Source organism: Spea bombifrons, chromosome 5 (assembly GCF_027358695.1).
Source record: "Spea bombifrons isolate aSpeBom1 chromosome 5, aSpeBom1.2.pri, whole genome shotgun sequence".
In the NCBI taxonomy this organism is placed as follows: domain Eukaryota; kingdom Metazoa; phylum Chordata; class Amphibia; order Anura; family Pelobatidae; genus Spea; species Spea bombifrons.
Window position 1 is genome coordinate 24771662 of NC_071091.1, and position 16756 is coordinate 24788417.

General features: G+C 38.3%; 1 protein-coding gene across 1 annotated transcript in view; it reads right to left on the reverse strand.

Moving 5' to 3' along the window:
• The window catches only part of TBC1D5 (TBC1 domain family member 5), a 239581-nt gene extending 231180 nt beyond the window's left edge, over positions 1–8401 (reverse strand). Inside the window, exon 1 of the mRNA XM_053465963.1 lies at positions 8358–8401. The gene's annotated coding sequence lies outside the window, so the exon portion shown is untranslated. The remainder of the gene's footprint in view (positions 1–8357) is intronic.
• Positions 8402–16756: the final 8355 nt, after the last annotated feature.

Sequence of the window (16756 nt, forward strand, 5' to 3'; positions counted from 1 at the left end):
AGAGATTCTTGTGGTTTCTTTGTGCCTTTGGCTTTAATTTATATCTCTTCTAGAGAAGAGAAGACTAAACTTTTAAACTAAAGTCATCATCAAGTGAAGCACTGTTTTAAGATAACAAAGATATGAATATATAATTATAATTATGGACAGAATCAAGGGCAGGAAACATGGACTTCTCCACGTGTTGTGGATTTACAACTCGTGATTTTCAGTGAATCACAGAAAAAAGCCATTCCTTTAATGGTGCTGGTTTTGAGTCATGGGATCTGCAGTTGCACAAAAAAGAAAAAAAATGTCTGTGTGTGTGTCTCCCCTACAAGTTGGGTTTCTATTTCTTTCATTGTGTTAGGTGTAGTCTTTCAGTGTCCTTCTGTCTTACTCCTTTTTGGAAGTATTTTAACCCTTTACTTACCAAGGTTTTTAAGTACCCTAGGTATCATACTTTTTTTTGGCATTTTTACCATATGTTGGTAAAAATTCTCCTTATACCCACAAGATTCCCAAATTCATGTTTGGCAACATCATGTGATTACAGGCATACCCCACAAGCACATTTTTTATGTTCTAGAAGATCACTTTATCCCTTACATAGTACCCTATGGGGTAGTATAATTAAAACTTCTAGTTAAAAGGGTTTGGGGGTAGAGAATGGGGGGTGTTAATTTTTACATGTAGTGCTAGATCTATTTTTGTTTTGCACTATTAGTGCAATATGGATAGAGATCCATATTTTATATGTATGCCAGTGATGTCACAATGACTTTACTGATCTCACTCATTTTATCTATACTTCATTAAGAAAATTACACATATTTTTCTTTTTTTCCCTCTCTTCCCTCTGATTTCAGAGTCTCTCCTGTCCTCCATTGACCTTCTGGTGGGTTTCAGCACTGATGCCTCCTGGAAGAGAACGTGCGATTGTGCCAAGTGCCCTTACACACCATCAGTGATGCTGGCTTCTGCTGTCATGGGGGGTGGGTCAAAACTGTCAATAGACAGCCTGATCTCTCATGGGGTGGCAGGTGGAAGTGGAAAGAGAGAGAAGATGTGACTTAAAAAATAAATTAAATGATTCAGGAAAGATGGATAATTTGGAGTTGAAATGCTAGGACAAAAAGTCATAGCCTAAAACTACAGGGTCAGAGGCTTAGACATACTATAAGGGAGCTTTATGTCAGTGAGAGGGTAGTACATAAGTAAAATGGTCTTCCAGCAGAAGTTGTAGAGATTAATGAATTTAAACATGTCTGGAATATATAAAGGTTATGGTGGACATCAGACAAGGCACAAGACCACAGCAGTTAAAATGGTCAGACTGGATGGTTTAAATCTACCATTTAATGCTGTTGCTATAACTCTATTTCCACCTGGCTTGCCTTTTTTTTTTTACAGACAAAAAACCAAGGAGAAGTTGCGCTCTGGTAATCAGCAGGTTAAATTTCAATATGCACGTATTAAAAAAAAATGTATAAAAAATAAAAATCTCTCAAAACTAGTTAGTAGCAAGGCAACATCTAAAAGCAATAAACTCAAAATTAAGGTATAAATTATTAAAAGCACATCATGAAAAAAAGGATTAATAATTCATCGGATAAATAATTTACTAAATAATCAAATAAATAATGAAATACATAAATAAACTGGGAAATAAATAATTCTGCAATATAAAAGGAAATGTGTAGAAGTAAGCAAAAGCTTAACACTGAAAGGGGGCATTCATTTTTTAACTCTGCTCGTTTTCCGGCTTACTAAAAATAATGGGTCATCTCAGCAGGAGAAGGTCTACAATGGAGAAGAGGAAGACCTTGACGTATTCCAGGCATGTCATACTATTTTTACTGTGTTTAAATGCCCCTGTAAACCAAAATACAGTACACTGTGATTGTCATAAAAGCCGCACTTTAAAAACAAACTGGTTGCAGTAAACACATCATTATCGGTTAGTAATGTAATAGAGAGTCTTGCTCGTGTTTCCAACACTTAAAAATTATTGCCACAGGTGGAGGGGGAAAGCTCCATCAAATAATTGGCACCATATTAAAGCCGATTTACACGGCACAATTCTCTTTGAATGTCGAGTTGCAACTCTTCTTTATGCTAATAATTAACCTAGCAGTAAAAATAACAATTGTGTTTGTCGGTAGACAGGCTACCAAAAGTCTTTAGAAGTGTGTTAGCGGAACGTATACTAGCAGACTGAGGCCTGTTTCTTGCATTCAATTTGACATACAATCTGTGCGAGCTGGCACCAATTCAGATATATGGAGAAAACCGGATAAAGACAAAATTAACATGTAACACATGGGTAAGTTTTAGTTAACAAGTATCGGGTGCCTCTATGGATTGAAATGGGTTGGGGTGGGGGGGGGACACTTGCCTCACCATAAGCTTTCTATTTGTTTTGGCTGGGCACCCAAACTTTGGGCAGGGTGCCTTACTATACAAACCAGAAGGCTCTAAGTGGGCTATTTATCAAAGTCTCCGTGCTGAGAATAACTTCTCAATTTCAGGCTTTTTTTTTTTTTAATTCCAAATACAATACTAAATTTCCTTGGTATGCAGTCAAAGGATTTCTCCTTATCACCAAACCAATTGCATTTAACTCTCTGAAAGACAAACATAATAAAGGGACCCTAAACATAAAGAAGGTGTTTAGGCCATGAATATCAGTTTATGGAATTATGACAGGTGTCTTTTCAGTTCTGCTCTAAATCTGATTACTAAAACATAATACTTTTTCATAAAGGGGGGGGTCTTTATTAGCCGGTACTTTTAAAGTCTAGTATGAAGACAACTAAACCTCATTGTGAGCATCTGATGACAAATAAAGCTCATGCTGTGTTTTATTCAACAGCTATATTGCTCTTAGTGTGCAGGTTCTTTCAATTACAGGTCTATGTAATATTAAAGAAACTATACTTACAAGCATGAATGTTATAAACATGCCAGAGGTATGCATAACATACTACAAACAAGAGTTTATCTGCATGCTTCACATGACTTAATCCCTTCCCTACATATTTGCCCCTGCAGTCTTCCTCTGCTTTTATCCCCTTTCCTCCATGACTTGTCATTCTAATCTATTTAGTAGGATTGTGTACCACCGCATGAACACACTCTATGTCTGTGCACTGCCTGATGCTGAAAACCTAAGGCACTCAATGAGATTTACTTTTGTCCCACAAATGACGGATTCATTTCCATTTAGGGAGAGACAACTTGACAAAGTTGCTGGATTCAGGTACAGATGGGGCAAAATCCCTAGGACTTTCTGTGCTCCCCCAAAATAAAGTGTCCCTAAAAAATTGACATTCAACTGTGTGTTGGCTGACATAGGCTTAAGCCAAGCCAGCTAACGAGGCTCTACCCCTTCTATGTTTTCCATATCCTACAGATATGACCACCTTGGCTCATGCCAGTCTTGAGGTCTGGCTCCAATGATGCCACACCATCGGCCAGCTCATCTAATTCTACAATTATAAACCTTCTTGGGTAGGAAACCTTGGCAAGACGGTGTGTAATAAATTAGAATAGCTCTCAAAAGACAATAAAACACAAAGTGGACCGAGTATGTGAAGAACTCACAAGCTTCTACTCCATGTGGCATCAAACGGGCCTTTCAATCAGCACTGCAGTTTGATGGACCAGCCTTACAAACGTTCTTAAATATATATACTACTTCTAAAATATTGTGACGGTTTCTGTATTTTTGCCCAACTCTGGTTGTAATTTATCTCTAAGTCTAAGACCTCCAAACTTTCGTAGTTGTTGAGCCTTAACTACTATGTATGAACCTTAGATAACATTAACAATAATAGGCACAGAGTATGACTACTTTATATTTTCATCATTGCAGGTACACAGGGTTTCTGGAAACAGTTTTTAGGAGACACTATACTTTCCGATATGATTTAATTGTATTAAAAAATTAAGCTGTTCAGAATCAATAGGTAATAAAAGCATGAATACAATGTAATTTACACTCATCAATAAAATTGAATCAACAAACTGATGCAGAAAGCAGAAATGTATCTGCATCATGTATATTGTATAAGGGCAGCTTCTAAATCAAGTAAAACTTCAAATTGGCAAAATAAAAGCTGAATCTAGACTATGTTGCAGGACTAAGGTGCAGCGTAACGTGTCTGGCAGGTAAAATATTACACCAACAACACTGAAGCACATCTTAAAGATTTTATCTTATAGATATCAACTTTAAAAAAATATATTACAGGTGTGTCTGAGTTTGTATGTCATACACAAGATTATATAGATTGAAGTAAAGCACTTACATCAAAATGGGCAAATAAACACAAGGAGCCACTTCCAACCCCAAAAATCACAAACACCATGACTGTTGATCAATAATTATGGAAGACATTTCCAGCAGATGCCATTAGTGACAGCTTTAAAGGGCCCTCTTGTGAATAAAGAAGACTTCCAACTACATTAGGAAGAGTTCCTGCTGCACTACTGTGCCTTGCATTACATCACTTGCTTGAAATAAGGGAAATACAGTTATTTGTACTGGCCCACCTTTCCTGGTAGTCTAGTAAGGCTATAAGCTTCATAATAAATACAGTTAAAAGACACTTACAAGCAAGATACTAACAGCTCCCGCAGTGTCACAGTACAATGCAACACTTCTGCAGTTATGAAATCTGCTTGCTGCGCTGTGATGTCATCCGTCACTGCTTGTGATTGTTAAAGAGAAACTGTCACATTTTTTTTGCTTTGGGGTCAAATTTCTAGCTGTGTAATGTCATCGCAAAACGGTTTTCTAATGATCAATTCACCTTTTAAACTTCAACTTGGATTAATACAAGCAATGTGCTATTGGAACATTGGAGCGATGGGCGTGATAAAGGGGCGTCTATAGGACCATGATATTCCATTAAAAATAGTAATTTACAACATTAATGTCTTCACTGTATTTCCAATCCATTTAATGTTATTTTAATGGGTAAACTATTTCTATGTGACCATAAACTTCTGAACGATAGTATGTGTATGTATATATATATATCCACTCCATGAGTCTATGGGACCAAGTTTGTATTTCCAAAATAAAGATGATGCAAAGCCACGTGAGAGTGAAAAGCCATCTGACATCTACTGTATCTGATTTCTTTTTTGAGAGGGAGATCCTATAAATACTGTTGCCAGAATATTGAGCAAAACAAAAGAATACCTGGATAACCCAAACAGTGGTAATGCAAGCAAATCAGGCATTGAAGAAACTTCTCACATTTGAAAACCAAATCCCCCTACATCTTCTGTAGAGACTGAACCCCAGGAAGAAAGATTCCATGTAAACCTAAAAGTATAAAACACCTTAAAGATATCAGCATTTCAAAAACAAATCACTCATAATCAGTATAATCAGTAATTATAATCACTTGCAATTACTGAATCCGGAAGAACACTCATTTTCAAAACCGCATTGAAAATTCAAAAACATCAGGTGAAAAAATTTCTGAGCCCTGATTTGCCTGCCTCAGCCTGCAGGTAAAAGATAAAAAACATAAAAATATTAGGCAATCAGTACGCTGAAGAGGACGCAACTGCTTGGAAAGGTGGGGAGAAGACTTTGAAATGTCTACAAGAGATGAGGAAGCAAAAAGGAAATCTGCCTGAGCACCACACCTTTGATTGCTCCTAATGCAAGAATATCACCTTCGTATACATCGCTGGAAATCAGCCTCTGAACCACGCACAGCCACTTAACATACTTTCGAGCTGAAATGGTAAGTTCATTCAGACATTCAAATCAAGTTTTTTGTGTCTGTTCCCCCTAGAAATCTTCGGTTCTGAAATTTTAAATTTCAGTTTGATTTTCCACCTGCTAGAAAATACACCATTAACATCTGTTTTTGAAGCTCCTCTATTTTGAGATTCTATATACACAAAGTGGTATTGTGAAATTGGAGAATCAGTATTAGATTGTGTTATGCTGCCACGATTGGAAGGATGGGCCTGAAACTGGGTAAGCTTTAGGAGAAGCTGCAGTTCCAGAGCTACAATGCACCACCACTCCGTGGTCTGATGTTTCAAATCAATCATTTCATTTTCTGGACATGCACAAAAGGGTCTCATTGGACCTCCTCCTGAAAAATACTTGCCAAGACAGCTCTACAGCTGACTGGAGGTAAGTATACTACATGGCAGGAGAAGTGCTTGGCCTAACATCACTAGCAGACTAAATATTGGTTGGGGGTGCAAGGAAATGGGTAAATACATATGGGGGGATTTGCAAGGAGGGCACCAAAAAACTTTAACAGGACCACTAAGCAATCATATGCATTACAGTGCATATGACATCCCGAGTGTCACCTTAAATAACATGCCATAGTTAGTATAGTTTTATTAGTTTCAAATGGAGAAACCAAAACTAAAAGGGTAGTCATGCTCAGATGTTTTTTCCAAGGATCAGCAAAGCAAGCAAGCGCAAGATAATACAGTGAGAAATTCAGCAAGCAAAGGATAGTTATTAGTACATCCTGGGTATAAAACAAGACTAGCATAAGGTATGAGGTCTTGGGGTCTAGATATGCTGAATGGTTCTTATTTGCCATGAAATTCTAGGGGGGTAATGTGTAAACTAGCTGATGTGGCCATTATTAAAATGATGGCAGGGGCCATTACTGGCAACGAGTGGCCACATGGCCTTAGATGTGTGATGTGGGTACGGTCTGCAAAAGTGGTCCGACTGCGTCTTTGTCTCTAAATAGGTTGTGCTTTTGAAGCGTTTCACCAAATTAACTTTGTTTCTAACAATCTGTTTCTCTGTAAAAATGCTCTTTTGCGCTGTTGTGCCCGGCATGCTTCATTACTAGCTGTGTCAAAAAGGGATGCGAAATTTCTAAATCATTGTTTGACGATTACATCAAGTATGACAGTTATGCAGGTATACAAATTAGTCACCGGAATGGTATGCTTCAATGGAATACGCTGCCTCCCTCTCGGACAATCCAAATACGTATGACTAAATGGCTTCATATTGCATCCAGGTCATTATCTGACACTATACATCATCACCGAATGGGGTTTATGTGCAATTATGTTTAAATAGTCATTCTGGTACAAAGGTGGTCTTATCACCATAGTGACCAATGGTATTGTCAAAATAGCAGATGTAGTTTCTAGGTTGATATGGCGATAAAACATCTTCAAACTCTGCATTGGCATCACATTTTATAGAAAACCCCACTAGATTAGACGCTAAGTAATGTGCAAAAATATATATATATATTCACACACATTAAAAATGTACTTGTGGTTGACCATTTTGTCCATTAAAGTGACATTAAATGTATCAGAAATAGTAATGGCGACACAGCTAGAAGTTTCCATGGAAACAGCTAAGTGACCTCAAACTTTTAAATGGTAGAGTACATTACAGATAGATAGATAGATATAAAGAGAGGGAAAATATCACAATGTCAGATGAGGAAGTGGCCTTAACACTGTAGTGCAATGGGGGCAGGGTTTTTACACTTAAAAAGGAAGTAAAAGCCAATCATGTGATACGTTTCCTATCATATTACCCTGGCATACACGTACAGGGACTGTGTACCCAACTTTATTAGTATTTGTATTAACAAGTATTCCTTCTGGCAGAACACCGATATTATTATTATCTTTTATTTACATGTTACGAAACAGACACCACAAAGTAACAGCAGGAAGTACAGCTACTACCCATTGTGAGGACTGCAGCAGGGACCCAGCTCCATCTCACAATAGTTATGTACCTCCTCCCCATAAATAATAACATATATGATGTGCTTTGTGAGCTGCAGGATTAACTCCTGGTCCTACAGTCCAGGATCAGAACCGTATCCATTAATCGGAACACGATCTATTTAAAGGGGGGGGGGTTAAAATAATAGCCGATTTATTTGGATCATACTGCTTGCTCTCAGTTAAAACAATTAATGCATGTTACTCGGTGTTGTGCATACACACCAGGAAATAAAACGGAATTGGCGCTGTGTGGAGACATTGGAAATCAGATCATATGACCAGAAAGCAAACAATGTCTGCCTTCTATGAACAAATACACTGCTTAAGTGTGTTTGTTAAACTGTATAGACATGATGCATAATACTCATAACAAAACGTTGATAGGAAGTTGATCAAGTAAAAAAAAAACATCTTTCCAGAGCAGAATCTGGGAGACTAAGTACCAATCACCTGAATACACACAGTCCCACGCCAAAGGAAAGCATATAAATCAAGCCATGGTAACATATTATTGAATGCAGATTAATCTGCACTTTCTCTTCTATCACGCCAAAATATTTTGCTGACAAACGAACAGTTAAGCTTATTTAAAAGGATGAAAAGCACAGTACCTAACTGGACGCAGCCATGACAGGGAGAAACTGTGAATAAGATTAAACTACAATTCCCGGCAGCCCTTGTGGAAGAGACTCATACGGTGGCCTGGAGAGCACTAAAGACCTACCTCCTTTCTCTAGCTTGTGACTTTGGGACAATTTTGCCCATAAACGTAAAGTACTGTTTCAGGCAATATGTATACACAAATAAGTGCATGCTTTTCCTAACTTTTCTTTTTTTGTGTGGTTTACTTGTCTTTGCATGTTATTTGGCAGATGTAGTGAATAGAAATATAAACTAGTTTGTCACCTGTATAGTAACAGTAAAATAAGTAAAACTATTGTTTATATACCGGTATATATCATTTTGTTTGCTCTTGATAGAAAGCATACTGCGAGAGGCTATTTTGTACATAATGTTCCCTTGATTTAATTTATAGGAGAAGGGTAATTCCTAATACATTATTAAATTATATAGTAATACATTGTTACGGTATATTATATTTTATAATACACTGTAAAATAATAGTTTAAAAACAAATAAAAAGAGAGTGCGGCCTAGTACATCCAGTTTTACTGTTTATAGTAATTATATGCCAATATTTAAATCCTAATACAGAATTCAGTGTGTCCTGACCCATATGTCTTTTTATGATGCCCTCAGGCAGAAATAGCTCAGCCTCCATATGCACTCAAAATGAGTAATTTAAATACTTTACAGGGCGAGTATGGACAAGGGTGACCAGATGGCCCTTTTAACCAGAGATGCTTCGAAAACATGCATTATGCAGGAAGTACTCATTTTAAAGCCCACATAGAGCATACTTTTTCCTTAAAGCACCAGCGTCATGTATTTTAGAGAAACTCTATTTTAAACACTGTTTCTACATCCCATTTTATATATATATATATATATATATATATATATATATATAATTCTGTTTTAAAATAGATTTATTTTATTACAATGTGACATTTTTCTCAGCAGGGACTCCTGTGAGCATGCATGAAACGCGCTCCCATTCATTTCTGATTGGCCACTTCAAGCAGGAGGAGGGCAGCTTCAGAGCTGCAACTTCTCCCTCAAGTAAGTGTTTTTATTAATGTATTTAAGTTACAGTGGGGCTGTAGGTTTGTAAGAAAAAAGTTACATTGAAAAGAGAGCTTGGAGCACTTCTACAGCTCACGGTGCAGCAGAGCCCATTTTGAAAACAAAATGGAGGAGGGCAGCGTCTCCTTCAAGTAAGTGTTTTTATTTATTTTGTTTTCAGTGGGGCTGTAGGTTTGTAAGAAAAAAGGTTACATTTGAAAAAAGAGCTTAGAGCATTTATACAGCTTACTGTTCTGCAAAGTTCATTTTTAAACAAAATGTATGCTTGCTTGAAGAAAAGCAGCACCCAAGATCAATGGAAGAGGAAGAAGACAACAGACAAATATTAACATTCTTACATAGACTAGCACAAGACTTGCTGCCCAGCCTTTGGTGGACAGGGAGACACGGTTGTAGCCAATTTAATTCATATGACTAAGTACTTTGTTCTCCTAGCTTGCCTAAAACAGCTGCACACTGCATCTGCTTAAACATATAAATTCGTAAAATATGAGGTCTCTCAATTTTTAAATAAATCTATCTTTGTAGGGTTTGAGGCTTTCAAATGTAATATTCATAAAGTTGTATTCTTGGTGTATAATAATATTTCAAACTCTCTCTCTTGATCGAGTCTTAATATATGAATCGTTTTAATGATAAATTGTCTTTATTTGTCCCGGGATCTCCCAAATACTATAACAAAGACAAAGAAAAATGTTAGTGCTCCACAACCTGGGCAGCCCCTGAGAGCCAAATGGGCTTCTGTATGATGCAGCTTGGTGTGAATGACATCATTATAGTTCCATGCATGCTATGGTTGTGAACAAAGCTCATAAATGGGGTTTTCTCACCGTGTTTCACCCAGAGTCTTAGTTTTCATTCCAATCTCAGAGGCTTAGAACAATTGGACAGATTCTGAGGATCACACAGCCTAGAGTTGACTTTTTAATATTCTGCATTAAACACGGGTGCCTTAACCAAGAATATTTTAACCGAAAGACAAGTCATAATGACCATTAACAGAACTGTTCGGTTGCCACTAAACTGCTACAAATTAGGTCTTTTTAATGGGTCTTTAAATTGTGTTGTTTTAACTCATTTAAAAAGTTCCCGAGTATGACATTGCTCTTGGAGAGGGAAAAATGCCCTTGTGTATTATGCATACAAAGGTTTCCATAGGAGGAACTGTATTCAACCTGACAAGACCTTGCTGAAAATCGGCCAAGGGTAAGCAGCAACATCATTGGTTACAAACATTTATCCAAATGCCCCAAATGCACAATTAAAGTGTCACTGACTCTGGGTTCTTCATTTGGAAACATTATATTTTCTTAACCTGATTTTGGCAGACATCTGAAAAGACCTAAATCCACTGGGATTTCCTGTCCAATATGCTCACAAAAAAGGGAAGAAATGTTCTTAAGAGATCCCATAATGCATCCAGTCAATATTGAAATGCTATATAAATGGTGCAACTACATTTTATTGGATTGCATGCAGCCATATGCTGAACTGTTTATAGAAGCAGGGTAGCCTTAATTCTCCACATAACAGTCCAAAGAGAAAATGTACTTACTGCAAGCTCTTCTCATGATAGGCTATTCTTCATCAGTATTCATCCATACTGGTAGTAAAACAGTCAGCACCAGCACAGAGCTCCATTGATTTTAAAGCTCCATAGGCACAGGGTAGACAAGAAGATAGTCCCCAAATAACCCAAGATCAGTTTAGTGCCCAAAAAGCAGGATTGTCCCACGTAAACCACGAAACTTGTGAGGTATGCTGTTTTTTCCTTACCAGATAAGTGTTCACCTTGCATACTTGATCACAGTTCCAAGATGTTTATTTTCTTACTAATGTTTTTCCTGTTTTGTTAAAGTTAGCATTGTATTGCTTACCGGGACAAAAATCTCTCTTCCCAAGTGTTTCTATGTGAAATGATGTACTGTGATGCTGGGGCAAAATGCATTGGGTGACCCCCAATGTTTTGTTTTCCCCTCATACTAGCTATACTGTTTACCAGGATGCAGACAGCAACTGTGCAGGAGAATTTTTCTAAATTTTACTGAAAGAAAAGCATAATTGAGTCAGGTTTTCTTGCTAATGCATTAAAAATAACAAGCATTACTGTCTTTTTCAGCTCTATGACTACTAAATGGGCAGAATTGGAAACAGAATTTGGCTATATGAGTCACGTCAATTTGAAAATCTTAATTTTTCATATAATAACAGTAATACTGTCATAAATATATATGTGTGTGGTGGCTCCATATCCCAGCCCTTTAACAAGTTAAAACACAAATTAAGATTAGCAGTAATAGGATTATCAAGGTGCCAACCCTACCAGATTTTTTGCACCATTTTTTATGCCTTTTAGCAAAAGTGCCACTCTTGCTAAATGTGTGAAAAACGAGGAAGTCTGCTACTACATATACAACTTTAAATTTGTACTTTAGTTATTTCATTATAATTCAAATGAGCCACCACAAAACTTAATAGGCATGTGGTGGTTTAGAGAAATTACTTACAAACATACAAGTCGGTTCACAAATGTCTGAGTTGTCAGTCAAGTTACAGAGGTTACACTTGACTAATAACACTTGACAGTTCATGTGATGGCGAAATGACAGCACTTGCAGTGACGTCTTCTCCCCCGATTAGAGGACTGGGGAAAGCATGTCACTAAATTGGTGCTTTCTGTGGCGTCCCCTTTAAGAAGATAGCAGATTAATGATTGAAGGTAGAATAGAGAAAAGAAGATAGAAGAAAAATAGATGAAGCAAAAGCGGAAGTGGTCGACAGAGAACATAGGGAAACATTTGGAGAGCGTAAACGAGAATGAGAGTGTGAGAGAGAATGTGGGCACTGGGCAACAAATTTTGCTCCTGAATCAAAAATGCCCCCCCCCCCGAATTTTTAGCCAAACCGGATGGGCACGGAATGAAATTCTGAAAATGAATGGGCCAAAAACTAAGCAAAACCATTATTACCTAGTGGTGCTAACATTGGTCCTGTGGTATGATCAGGTAGGCCCTTTTCTATTGCCAGTTCCAATTAATGCAATATGGACCGTGCATTACCCCAGTGAACATAAGATATTTTTTATTTGCGTACTGTCAGTGATTTGCGAGGACCCTATCTCTATATCATCGCTCGTACTCTTAGAAGTTAGGTTGCTTCAAACAACAATTTCCTTCATTGTAGCTTGAAAGTCCTCAAAAAAAGTAAAGCATGACCCCTTTAAACTCAATACCTTTTCTTCAGGCTAGATTCATAATAGACCACACAGCACATATGTGGGTCTCCAGCCCCAATATTTTTTATTCAGAATAGGGACAAACTATGAATTTTTAAAGTATATTTTAATAGTCATAAATAAAAGACATAGTTCCTTAGGTGTGTGACCCACGGGATCAACTGGAAGAGCAACGGTATAGCCAAAATAATGCTGAAAACTATTTTAACCCCTTAACAACTAATCAGGTGCCAGACACGTTACCGATTAACGACCAATGATGTGCATGGCATTAAATAGGCTTACAAAAGTAAGATAAGATTGGTTTCTACACTTAAACCGTGTTCCTGTAATGCTGAGGCAATCAGCAACACCAAATTCTGCAGCAGGGACCCCGTGTGGCCCCTCCCCAGGACATCTGCCATATACTATATGGTGGTGGACAGCTGATTTAAAAGATCGCCTCCTTGAGGAGGTTGAATGCCTCCTAAGCTTAAATGGTGTCGATGAAATGCCTATTTAGCGAGGTATTTGGCGACACTGAAAACTCACCCCAGGGAGCACTGTGACCGCTCCGGAGGACAGTCACAAAAAACATTGCCTCTCGCAAGATGGTGACGCTCATTAAAACAAATCTGTCTAGACCCTCCTGAGAACTCCTGCAGGTTGAATACAAGTACTACATTCAACCATACAAGTCAATGGAACCCAACTGTCTAATTACAATGCGATTAGTAAAAAAAAAAAAAAAAATAGAAAAAAAAGTTTAACAAAATAATTATGCAGTGATGTCCCCATGAACCATCTAGTTCCAACAAAATGTAAAAATATATATATATACATAATAAAAAGGTTTATTTTTATGTGCAAGTGCTGAAAATAGCGCGGTATCTTCCCATAAATCCTGGCATGCAATAAAATACTAGCATTTGAAATAACAATTGGGATGTCTTGTTTAAAAAATGTATGGTTTGATGGGGTAAATTGGCCAGGTTCAATGATAGGACATGGGAGCAGGCTGACCAGATGTGAAAATGAAAAGAAAAAAATTGCGCATCTCCCAAATGTGGTAAAGTGAATTGGCCGGCTTTATTATGTCCCTAATAGGACATGGGGACAAGATTACCAGATTTGAAAAATGGTTTTGAAATAGCAAAACACTGCTTGTACTTATTGCCCAATAATAAACCCCACTGGATGTGGGCTGAATTCTTGCTTGGTTTTGTACACATAATGTTCATTATATTAGCCGCAACCTGGGAATCTGGGTAAGCCTTAGATCAAGGCTTTATGAAGAATTTTTAGATGGCTATTTGACCTCAGGATAACTATGTATGTAAGAAAGGTGTTAAGAAGGAAAACGGTCAACTGTTTATAGGCGCATTATTGTGCCTTTTAGGGCTGCACAACACTGTGATAGAGGCGCGGGTTGGCCATCAGTGCCGATAGCACTGCATAATTTCCCTTACTGCTGTTCCAACTGGAGATCGGGTCCTGCTATATGCTTCATCTAGATAAATGCTGGTACACACAGCCACACACTGAGAGGATATAAAAAGCGTAATGTGTAGCATATCCAGCCACACGTGTGCTTTTATTCATAGTTATACTATTCATAGTTGCCTATAAGTGTCTGTCCACCGTCCTTACTGCTGAGCTCCGGGATATTATATAATATCCTGGTGCGCTCCATTTTAAGGAGGGGTGGTGCTGGGCGAAAATGACCGTGGAATCTGCCCAACCGTGTTAATGGGCCGGTTGGGCAGATTAGTGATCTCCCATTTTTAACAGCCCCTTCAGCAGTAGTACTATAAGTAGCCTGACTGACCAAGAGGGGAATCAGGCTCCTTGTTATGCAGCAAGAGGGGCTGCCATCCCCTGGACCTGCTGCCTTAGGCCATGTTGACCTAGGTCACCATATGCAACTGGTCAATAAAATAGCACTTCTGTACTCTTCCAATTATGTTTGCCATTAAAGAGTGCAATAAACTTTAAAGGCATAAATAGGTGACGTATTAAATTCAAATAACACTGCAGTCTTCCTGTTACTGGTTCTCGTCAATCTGATGATATCCAGTGGCTTCCAAACCTCTTTAACAATGAAAGGGTTAATGCAATAAAAAGCATTCCCTTTTATATTAGGTTTACTCTCTTCTCTATAGTTAAATCCTGAAACACGATGTGGCTGGATCTTATTCTTAGTCATTTCTACATTCTGTTCCAGGATATTTGGGAAGAAGCCCAAGAGCTTAGCATGTTTTTCCTTTTTCATGGTAAAATTGTGCAAATATGCATTAGAGTGTGAAAACAAACAGTCTAATACATTTTTGCAAAGCTCTTTATGTTTACTGTTTATTGCAGATACCAGATACTAATTAAAATGTGCTAACAAAAGCCAAGATACATAGAGCAAAGATATAACCGAGCTGCATCTTTTTAAATTATTTGTGATTAATCTCGAGAGACATTTTTTTGGTATTAAAGGGACACTCCAGTTTCCCGTGCAGCCTCAACAGTGAAGAATGCATATTCAAGCACCGTGTGAGTACTTCAATATGCATTCTTCAAAATGTAAAACAGAAAATAAATAAACAAGCTGCAGCTACTGAACTATGCTTCCTCCATTGTCCAGTTTGTGTCATGGGCTACTTAAGGCTTGAAATCATTGGGAGCTCTTTCTGCGCATGTGCAAAGAGGGTCTTGTTAGAAACCTGGAGCTGACTGATGGTGAGTATATCACTTGGCAGAATATGTGTTCAGATGAGTCAACCAAGCCAAATACCTGGGGACATCAAAAGAGGCAAATACAGAATTCATCCCTGCATTTGCAAGGAAGATTACACAAAATATTAAAGGGACCACTCAGCTTCATTTAATTGTTTTTACATGGAAATATCACAGAGCATGATTGCCTTTTTCCTTCTTTCTCTTTTCTGTTTTCTTCTACTATAGATATGTCTAATATTAAAGCAATATAGCCATAAAAAATGAGATAGGACTTGCCAACTTGAGGCCTAAGCAACATATGGCCATATAGTGTGACAGAACCCCCAATTCACTGTGTGTATCTGGTGTATACATATTGGAACTTTAAAGCCAAACCTAGGGTGTAACTCTTCAAGAAGGTCTAAGGTGATGCCATTCATAGATCCTGAGATGGAATGTGTCATTTCACATGAAACTCATGGTTTTGTAAATGCATCCCCTTCAGTGGTGTCGCTACAGGGGGGCAAGGGCCCCCCCCAGGTTATTCCTTGCCCCCCCCCGCCGAATTTGGAATAAAGTCGCAATGCAACTTTAAATCCCGTGTATTTAAATGCTTTTTTTTATGTGGAGGAGAGAGAGGGGCGTCTAGCAACCGTTCGGCGCCCCAGATTCTCCTCCGTTGCGGTGCCGGCATTTCATGCTGAGCACTGGAATATGATGTCATATTTCGGCTCTCAGCAGTGAAGCAGTAGGCACCGCAGCAGAGCAGGAAGACAGAAGCCTCGTGCTCCCGTCGCTGGACCTAAAGGTGAGAGAACTACAAAGGGGAGAGGGTAGATAGTGAGTAGGGAAAGGGGAGGGAGAGGGGTTAGAAAGTGATAAGGGAGGTAGAAGGAGTAAGAAGTGATAAGGGAGGGAGAGGGGGTAGAACGTGATAAGGGAGGGAGAGGGGGTAGAACGTGATAAGAAAGGGAGAAGGGGTAGATAGTGACAAAAGGGGGGAGAGAGGGTAGATAGTGATAAGGGAAGGAGAGGGGGTAGATAGTGAGGAAGAGGGTAGTAAGAATATTGCAATAAGTAAAGAGTGTGAATTAATGTGTGGATGCATTGTGTGAATGAGGGAGAGCATGAGTTAATATGTGGATAAATTGTCTGAATGAGGGAGTGCATGAGTTAATATGTGGATTAGTTGTCTGAATGAGGGAGAGCATGCGTTAATATGTGGATGAGTTGTCTCAATGAGGGAGAGCATGAGTTGTCTGAATGAGAGAGAGCATGAGTTAATATGTGGATGAATTGTCTGAATGAGGGAGCGCATGAGTTAATATGTGGATTAGTTGTCTGAACGAGGGAGAGCATGAGTTAATGTGTGGATGAATTGTC